Consider the following 10454-nt stretch of genomic DNA (forward strand, 5'->3'; position numbering starts at 1 on the left):
TGTGCTTAAGCCACTTCTCCCTCGTGACAGCTTCTTGTGGCCTGCCGTCTAAATTTCTATAGGTCAAAGAGGGCGGTACCCCTTTGAGAATCTGGAGGAATGCTGCATGGGAAACTGCTTCTAGGTGAAGCAGCTCTGGGTGGAGAATTTTCTTTGGAGGAGTTCAACTGCCCTTTTGTTTCCCTGAGCTCTGCTAGTGTCGATGGCAACCTAAGGATGGGGGCAATGGGTGATCCATTTTTACTGCCCACCACCACCAACACAGCACTCCAAACTTCATTTCTTCAGTTTCTTTTATCTTGTGGCCAAAATATAACGAAAAGTTAATTGATGGTAGTCTAGAAACAGGATCTGTGAGCCTGTTTGTAAGAAAAGTCCAAGTAGCTTCAAGAAACACACACACCTCCCTTTCTCAATTTCCCCCAGCGGCTCACCATCTCCAGAGCCCTGGTTCTCTTTAGGCTGGACTATTGCAACAGCCTCAACCCCCTCATCTACCCTGCGCCCTTTGCAACTCATCAAGAACAAAACCGTGAGACATCCTTGGCCTCAAGCCCAGGGACCGCATCTCTCCAGCACTAAAAGCCTTTCACTGGCTGCAAGGATCAAGTTCAAGACCCTCTGCATTGTTCACAAGGCTTTCTGGGGCTTGGGTCCTACAAAACTGCCTACCTAAATATTGTCCCTCGCGAGCTTTCCGCTCATCTACCTACAACCTTCTGCGAGCGAGTCGGTTCTCCAAGCAGAGAGTTGGAGGGAGATCCTTATCCTCAGGAGGTGCCTCACAATGGAACAGCCTGCCTCTCTCCCCTCTTGAACCTTATCTTCTTACGTTCCGGAAACTCAAGACCATCCTCTTCTCTCTCGCTCTACGCTGCTAACTTAGTTCTCTGCTATTTCCCCCCCCCCTCCTTACAGCTTGCTGACTGGCCACCTGGTGCACCTCAGAATTCACAGGTCCCTGGCCAGTCCTCTTTCGCACTTGCCTCAGGTTCCCACTCCCCACCCAATGCACTTGACAAATAACCCAAGAGAGTGGCTCTCTATGGACTTACCCCAGTCACCACTGACCAGAAGTGTAAAGACTGGGAGCGGGGGGGGGGGTAGCTGTACCTGCCCTCTATATGGCAGAGTAAAAGCACAGAGCACCACAGCCATTATTATTTATTGTTGGTAGCAATGGACAAGTAAACAAGGCTTAGCTCTAAGGAGGTGATGCAGGCTTGTTCTTAAGTACAGTGTAGTCCCCAAATCCCCACAAAGGAATGTACACACACTATATTAGTGATAGCAGTTCTTTATATAAATAAGCTTAGATATATACACATACAATAACACTTTGTGCTCAGGCAATACTAAAATTATAAATATGTACAATATCTATGTGGTACCACAATTCACTCTTGACTCCATTAAAATGCATCAACTGCCGACAGTTGTAAATGACATACAAGTCGAATAGCAATGTGAACCAACACCAGATATAGGAGGGAAACAAGCGATTAAATAATTGGCAGAAGACTTTGACCAGTTACCAAGACAGTTCTGTGTGAGGATCCCCCACCTGTGCAACCTGTAAATAAAGTATATTGACAAGCCCAGTCCATATATTGTTTAGCAGAGTCTTGTTTACTTGTAAATGTTCTACTACCCCAATGTATCTGATTTAGCAGAGGTCTTCGATGAGTCGACGGATCCTTCTGGAGTGAACTCCCTTTAAGGCAGGAGCCACGGATCGTCGAGATTCCTTGAAGAAAAGGCGAACATTGTTGTCGAGGCAGCAGCTTCGGTCCGTGCGCTGCTAGTCGATGTCCTGCGAAGATGAGGCATGCGGTGCACCTCGATGACAAGTGTTTGTTGCTGCAAAGCAAAGTTAATGAAGGACGTAGGCCAAGCAGGGGCGTTGGCGATCAGGACTCTACCGCGGCTGGCTTTCGGGTCTTCGTCGGCGTCTGAGGTCTTTGTGTGGCAGGAAACCCACCGGCTGAGTCTCCTCGGTCGTCAACGACATTGACTTTCTCCGGCGGGACAAAAGTCGACGGTGATGAGCACGGAAGTCCTTGATTTCAAAGTGTCTTAGGCAATGGAGTGTTGTGGCATCCGGTCGACGAGGTTACAGCGGTCTTCCGAACCTAGGTCGACGGGGATGGTCGATGGCCTCGACATCCTGTCGCTTCACTTCAGATTCAGTGGTCCCCGTCCCCTGTCAACAGCCTTTCGAGGACTGACTTCCAGGGTGCCTTTGCGAAAGATTAGCTGGTGCACGATGACCCCTCATAGCTCGGGAAGAGGTCTCCTAGTCAGGTCTCTCTTGGATCAGTTGTGGGAGACCGACACAACAGCTTATGGATTGGTGAAGGAAAGCAGCAATTCTTCTCTTCCAGCTGCTTATGAACAATTCCAGTAGGTGAGAGTTCCCCAGATAAACTGTTCCGTCTCATTCACACTTCTGGGCCAAGCTCAGCAGCCAATCATTCAGCTGGCATTCATGCGGGCAGGCAGCCAATCAGGCTCACAGTGCATTTAGGCCATTCTTCTCCATTCCAGACGCTAACAAGGAATGTGGATTGGGGCAAGCACCCAGCCTTTCAGCACTCCACACTGCATTCATACCCATTTCGGGCAGGGCTGGCTCAGTAATTGTGTCATACACCAGAAACCCATAACATGAAATGTATGTTGGTCACACCCCACGGGCGTACCCACAACATACATTCATTGGGAAGGCCCCAGCCAGTCTGGCCTGGACTTCCCCACAATACCATAAATGGAACTTCCCAGGACTTACAAGGCAATAGAAAGCAAGAGGCCATAGGGGACATCTCAACTGATTCCAATGGCACGGCCTGGGTAACCCGAAATGGAGGATACCCGGAGCACCTCTATCAAATTCAGCATGGAGCTGCCACCAGCCCATACCCTGCTCTGTGGGCCACACACACGTGCTCAAAAACATACACTAGGGGTACAGGGTTGTACCCCCACCCATGGGTGCCATAAGGGTATCCCAAGGGTCTGTTCACCATGACCAAAAAGAGGAACAGCTGCACCACCAGGAGTCCTACACCTGTCAAATTCAGCATGGAGCTGCCACCAGCCCATACCCTGCTCTGTGGACCACACATGCTCAAAAACATACACTAGGGGTACAGGGTTGTACCCCCACCCATGGGTGCCATAAGGGTATCCCAAGGGTCTGTTCACCGTGACCAAAAAGAGGAACAGCTGCACAACCAGGAGTCCTACATGGACTCTTATGCAGAAGACAGAACATACATGAAAAAGGAGTACAGGACAAGGATATGGAGGCCATGTCCCTCCAATGTATTTCCAGCATCAGACTTTGTTCCGGAAACTCAAGACCTTCCTCTTCCTTCTCTCTCTCCCCTGCTAACCTAGTTCTCTGCTCTTTCCCCCTCTCCCTCCCTTACAGCTTGATGACTGGCCGCCTGGTGCACCTCAGAGTTCTCACAGGTCAGTAGGCACCCCCGCCAGCCCTCTTTAGCACTTGCCTGAGAGCCCCACACCCCACTTGAGAAATAACCCGAGAGTGGCTCTCTGCACTTAACCCAGTAGCCACCGACCAGGTGCACTTGGACCCCCCCTCCCTCCCAGTGACCGTCTGCACTTGCACAATCCATATGCACCGTGCCTGAAGATCGTCTGTTCTCCTCCCTCCGCCCTTAATTGCACTGTTAAAAACTGGAAAATCGCTGTCTGGCCTATTTGCAGTATCAAACTGTTAAAATGTATTTTTACGCACTAATTCTGCCTGTGCAGACTATTATCGTCTCTGAATTTCAAGAGCTCTAAGCAACTGTTTTTCCCCCCTGAGCGCTGTGAAACACTTGCCTGTGTATAGGCGCTTTAGAAATAAATGCAATACATCCTACGGGTTTCGCTCCAGTTACTGTAAAGCGGCATACAAGCACCCACATTTTTGAGAGGGCAGACGTTCCCACCCATCCCCAAAAAGCACAGCATTCAGCCACACACAAGAAAACACAAACCATGACAACGCGCTGATCGAAGATTGTCCCAGCAAGGGGGATGGGGCGTTTGTTCACAAGACAGTACTGTCATCAGTATTAACTGGGGAAGCATAGAGAGGATTCACATTTCTGCCTGCCAAAACAGTTGGTGGCAAAGGGTATCGCCCACTGTAACGTAGGTGAGGATAGTTAGAAGAACCTCTATGTGCATGTTTATGGGGCGGTCCTACTGTACAGTAAATCAATTTGTGGCGTTAACGCATTTCGTCCCTCTCGCACTACCCATGCATCCAATAAGCAGAGTTTCGAAGTAAACAAGTAGAATGAAGTTAAACAATAATAACGGGGGGGAGGGGACAAAAACAGTGAGCTACTCGCACTTAACAAGGAACAATATGAAGCACGCAGCTAGCCGCCGTTTTTTGTGACCTTAGGAACCATCTGCCAAAACACAGAGCCCTCAAACGGCACTAATTTAGAAAGACTTAGCCTCGATTTAAATAAAAAAGTTAAGCCAGCCTTTCAATGTACGGTCTTCGCTGGAAACCCACAGCACGAGAGGTAATGGTTCTGCTGCGGATTTAAGCGTTTGACAGATTCCACATTCGAAACAACCGTCACCTTATTGTCACTGTCGCTGGGACCAGCTGTGAACGCTCTCATCCCACCCCCTAGACATAAAACTGGGGCAGCGAAAAGCGCCGCCCACTACCATCAACCGGAAACTGCCCGCCTCTTACCTGACTGCACCGGAGAAAAAAGAAGCAGGAAAACCAAAATAATTGCTGTAAATTCCGTGACTGTCTGAGCGGTATTATTTTAAAAAGCTCTACCGGTTCGTCATTGGTTGGACGGGCCCAAAGAGGCCTAGCCTATGATTGGTTGGGACGTCATAACCAACCTACTAAGTATGTGTTTGGATTGGACGCGTGCTTCGTTTCTACTGGGGTGTCGATGTATGAGTTTGCTAATCGTACAAGGGAGAGACGGCGGGCGCCAAAGTGCTGGACGTTATTACTACGTATACCCGGAAGCAAAACAAGAGACCACAAACTCTCATGTCTGAGCAATGCAAGCCAGACACTACCTACTTACTGTTATAACGTGCTTGCTTAGAAGATAAAAGCGAGAACACATTTAGGCAAAGAAACAGATTTATTTTTGCCTGGATTTAATTACTGTCAATCTTCATTACTCATAGTCCTACTCTTCTTCGTCCCAGTACTCAATGATGTGTTCCGCAGGAACCCCTTTTCTATTTCTATTTTCCATAGCCACGCTCCTCCCCCACTCGCCTCTTGGCATAACAGCCCACCTCCCCTGATCCACAACAATAACTAACACTGCCCGAAAGGCCCATTTAACAACAGGGGAGGCTGAGGTGGGGGAAACTAGTACTGGGACGAGGAAGGGTAGGACTATGAGTAATGAAGATTACCAGTAAAAATCCAGGCGTTACCCATAGCTCTCAACCATTTCAGTCGCAAAGGTGGGTGAAATCACCCAATTGTGTTTATGGTCCACGAGACGCCCATTGGAATGAATGGGTGTGTAGGAACCTTGGCGGGTGAGTCAGCCCTTTACAAGGCAGGTGACACCCGCCAAAAGCATGTGAGTTGAGAGTTATGCGTTACCTCCACATCCACTATTCCTCATCCCAGTACTCAAGAATGAGGCATACCAACTCCAGAAAGAATGGGCTGAGATCACAAACCATAGCTCTCAACCATTTGTGTCACAAAGGCGGGTGAAAACACCCGATTTTATTTTTGGCAGGTGAGAGGCCCATTGAAATGAATGGGCATGCAGGAGGCTTGGCGGGTGAGTCAGCTGTTTAGAAGGCGAGTGACACCCGCCAAAAGCGTGTGAGTTGAGAGCTATGTCACAAACACCACAGACCAAAACTGGGATATGCAACCCAACCAACACCAATTTATTGCAGACTACAGTCCAAGACTGTATCAACAAAGCAAATCACAGAAGCACGCACAACACTCAAGACCCCAGTCCCAAAAGCCCCAGCTTCCTTATGGTGGAGGTTCAAACGGTAGTGACAAACAAACGTGTCAGGGTCAGACCAAGTGGTGGAGTGACAACAAATGTCCTGAATAGGAATCCCACGTGCCTCTGCTGAAGAGGAAGCCACCCCCGCCCCTGTGGACCTACCCTGTACCCCAGACGGGAGTGGAGAACGCTCAGAAAAATAAGCCAGGGAGATGGCATCCCGCAACCACCTGCTGATCTGGGAACAGACGCCCTCTTTCCAGGGGCAGCGCCACCAAGCTTGACAAACAGGCTGGAGGAGGAACGAAAGGCCCTACTGCGTTCCAAATAAACCAAAACAGTCCTCCTGACATCCAGAGTTGACCAGCGGACCTCCTCTGGGGAGAAAGTAGAGGGAAAAAAGGAAGGATGGTCAATCTCCTGTAAGAGTTACATTTGGAAACCACCTTAGGAAGAAAGGAGGGGTGACATTTAAGGAATAAGGCATCAGGGAAGACCACCAGATAGGGCACCTCGCAGGAGAGGGTGCCAATCTCATCCAACCGCCGCGCTGAGGTGACAGCCACCAGGAAGACAGTTTTATGGGTCAGAACCTTAAGACTCACCACCTGCAATGACTCAAAAGGAGAGGACTGCAGGACCCGCAGAACCAGGGGGAGATCCCAGGGGGGCAACCTAGAAGCAGAAATAGACCTGGCCAAAGTGAAACTCTTGAGAAGCCTCAGCAACAAAGAGTGACCAACCACATCAGGACCTCCAAGGAGCGAATGTCAGTTCACTGAGCATGCAGGGTGTAGACAGAAAGACCCATGTTGAAGTCCTCCTGCAGAAACTGTAGGACGGGTGCCCCAGAACTCATGGCAGAGGAACAGCCCTGAGCCAGGCACCAGGACATTAAGTGCCCCCAGTGAAGCTCATAGACCTTTAAGGTGGAAGGACGCCGGTCCCGCTAAATGAAGGGCACCACCTCCGCAGAGACCCACAGAAAGTAGGCGAACGCTCTCAGTTTCCAAGCCCACCAGACCAGGTTCTGTGGACCCACCACCTCCGTTGGGCAGAGAACCGAATCCAGACCACTTGAGAGAGGAAGCATGGAGGAAATGGCCAGGTCCAGCAAGAGGGGGAACCAACACCTGTGGAGCCAAAGAGGAGCAACGAGGATGACCACTGACTGAGAATCCCGGATCTGGAGCAGCACCCTCTGAATGAGGGCAAGGGAGGGGAAGGCATACAGAAGCCCTATTGCCCATGGGGAGGTCATGGCATCTACCCCCCACGCCTCTTGGGCGGGGAACCTGGAGATGATCCAGGGAACCTTGGCAGACATGGGAGAGGCAAACAGATCTAGAATCGGAGACCCCAGCACCCCACGCACCCTCCGAAAGGCCACACCCCGCAGCTCCCAATCCTCAGAAGGGCACACTCTGCTGAGGCGGTCCGCCACCACATTGTCCCGACCAATGACATGACAAGCCCACAAGGACAGAAGGTGAGACGCCGCCCAAGTACACAGACGGAGAGCCAGAGACCCCAAGGACTCGGAGCTGGAGCTCCCCTGATGGTTGACACAGGCAACCGTGGCAGTATTGTCTGACTGCAAGAGGACTGCCTCCCCCTGCAGCACCAGGGCAAAGGCCTGTAGAGCACGAAGGCCGCTGCCAGCTCCCTCCAGTTGGAAGACCGGGACGCCTCCAAGTTGGACCACAGTTCCTGGTGAGTCTGTCCCAAAGAAACCCCACCCCAACAGGCTGCCATCTGTGGTAATGATGATCGTAGAGGGCAGACAGAGAGGAAACCCGCTCAACAGATTAGGCAGATGGAAGCACCACTGGAGCGCGTCCCGGAGGGAGGGAAACACAGCAATTGGGGCATTGAAGTCCAGAGAGGATTCCTTCCAGAACCGGTGGACATGGAGCAGCAAGGGACGAAGATGAAACCTGGCCAGGGGACAAGGAACACAGAGGCCACAATGTATCCCAGAGCCTGAAGGAAGTCCCTGGTTGAAGCCACTGCACGAGAAAGAAAAAGAACCAGGCAGTCTCGCAGCCGCTGAGCCATCACGAGCGGAAGCAGCACATGACCCCTCGCCGTCCAAAAGCTGTCCCCAATAAATTGAAGGTCTTGAGACAGCTGCAGGTGAGACTTGGTTCAGTTGACGAGGAAGCCCAAGGAGTGCAGGAGTGCACAGGTAATGTCCACATGGCGAAGCAGAATGTTCTCTGACCGGGGCTTTCAGGAGCCAGTCGTTGAGATAGGGAAAACCTGAATCCTATGGAGGCGAAGAGTGGCAGCGACAGGCCCCAGAACCTTGAGGAAGACGCTGAGCACCGATTTCCAGCCGAAAGGCAAGACACTGAACTGGAAATGATCCCAGCCGACGGGAAACCTGAGAAACTGAAGATGAGAGGACCAGATGGGAATGTGAAAGTAAGCATCCTGCAGATCCAAGGATGCCAAGAAATCCAAGTCTCACACAAGCAGAATAACACGTTGAAGACACCCCATCTTGAAACATTTAGGCAGAATGTGACGGTATAGGGACTTGAGGTCTATGACGAGACGGTACGACCCAGAAGGTTTGGTACCAGGAACACCACAGAGTATACACCCAGACCCTGCTCGTTCTGTGGAACCCATCCAATGACCCTCTTGGAGATGAGGTCCCGCCGGGCCTTACGCATGGCCAACATCTAGACAGGGTGCCTGGGGAGGGACGTCTGAACCGTGCCAGACAGAAGAGGGGAGGAAACAAACTCCAGCTTGTACCCCCAACGCACCAGCCGATTGACCCAGGCAATTACAGAAAGATGGGTCCAAAGGGTCCAGAAAAGCATCAGACAACCCCCAACCGGCATGGTATCAGGATTTCTGCTGGCGTTGTGGGGAGACCCGACTGGAGCGCCATTTCCGTCCCGTCACAGGACAACCCCCCACACTAGGGCAAACCTTAGAACGCTGCGGCTGCCTGGCAGGAACAGGACACCTGGAAACAGGAGCTGACTTCCTTCGCAACTGCCCGGCATGTTTGTCAGCTTTAAAAACCCTGTGCACCTTGTCTTCAAGGGTATCCCTGAACAACATGTAGCCCTCAAAGGGAATCTTCATTGCCGTAGACTTCTGCCTAGAGTCCGTCCTCCAATCCCTGGTGTGAAGGTGCCTGGGACCCGCGAGTACGGAACCCATGGACATGGCAGCAGCCTTCACACCATCATACGCAAGGTCCGACAAAAATTCCATCTGAGCCTTAATCGCCTGTAGAATCAGAGTCGGTCAGAGCCATCCTCTGCAGCCTTGATGGCAGACTTCAAGCACCCGAGCGCAGCCTCTGCTGTGTAGGAGGAGTATATGGCAGAACGCAAGGCCAGATGGGCACACCCATAATGTCTTCAAGGTGGAGTCCACTTTCCTATCAGTAGGGTCCCTGATGGCATCCTTGGCAGACATAGTAGACCTCCCCACCAAGCTAGGGATGATGTCATCGACGAGGACGACCTGTGGAGCGGCATCCTCCTCCCCCTGCAACAGATACAGCTTAGTTAAGAAGCAGGGGACCGCAGTCCTATACAGGTCAGTCCATTCCTGGCAGCCCCCAGCCTTAATTTCAGCAAGGAGGGGAAAACCTCTCTTCAGCATCTGCTTGAACTGGGGCACAGGGGTCTAGTACCCCCGGACACAGACAGAGGGGGCTCGGAGTCCAGAAACCCGATATAGTGGGACACCTACAGCAAAACATCAGCTGTCGCCTCCTTGTCCAAGTATTTGCCCTTAAACTCTGCAGACATGGAGGAGGGAGGGCCCCCCAAGCTGGAGGAGGAGGCATTAGAGGAGGAAGAAGAAGAAGGGGGGATACCCCCCTGTGAGAATCCTGAAGGTGTCTCCCTAGCTAGTCCCTGGTGATCTGTCATCCAGGTGGCCAGGACACGGCCATCACTAATTGATCCAGTTCCTGGGGGTGGACCAGTGAAGGAGGATCACCTGGATGGGGGGGTCATCGGAGAGTGGCATTGGGACACCGATGGGTGAGACACGGTTTATCCCTTCCCTTGACACCTTTTCCCCCTCCTCCCACTTAGGACATTCTAAACCACTGCCCCCCTTTCCCAACAGGAACAATTTCGCACAACACAATGGACAACAGACTAACACCAGAACCGTTTACCTGACATGTCCCAATACAAGGGTCAGGCAAACACAGGCAATTGATCAAAATCGCACACACCTGACAGACCTTTCCTCTCCCCACAGGGATAAAAGGTTGAGCCAGAGAGCACAGCATGAGCACAGCAGACAGCACAACGAGAGGGCTAAACAGGTGTGGCAGTTCAAGAGGAGGAGAAAGGTGGCAGGAATCGAGAGGGTGGTGAGGAGAGCATGATCTTGCCCTTTTCGTCCAAGACCCGCAGAACCTTTGTGGAAGAGAGACTAAGACCGCACGAACAATAGCACAAGTGTCTTGTA

General features: G+C 51.5%; 1 protein-coding gene across 5 annotated transcripts in view; it reads right to left on the reverse strand.

The window, feature by feature from the left end:
• DLGAP5 (DLG associated protein 5) overlaps positions 1–4967 on the reverse strand; it is an 827616-nt gene extending 822649 nt beyond the window's left edge. For 2 of the 5 annotated variants that reach the window (XM_069637595.1, XM_069637598.1), the window contains exon 1: positions 4733–4855. The gene's annotated coding sequence lies outside the window, so the exon portion shown is untranslated. Of the gene's footprint in view, positions 1–4613; positions 4704–4732 lie in introns of those variants that run through there. The other 3 variants (XM_069637597.1, XM_069637599.1, XM_069637596.1) reach the window with 3 other exon arrangements.
• Between the last annotated feature and the right edge of the window lie 5487 nt (positions 4968–10454).

Source organism: Ambystoma mexicanum, chromosome 14 (assembly GCF_040938575.1).
Source record: "Ambystoma mexicanum isolate Mex_15411 chromosome 14, UKY_AmexF1_1, whole genome shotgun sequence".
Taxonomy (NCBI): Eukaryota; Metazoa; Chordata; class Amphibia; order Caudata; family Ambystomatidae; genus Ambystoma; species Ambystoma mexicanum.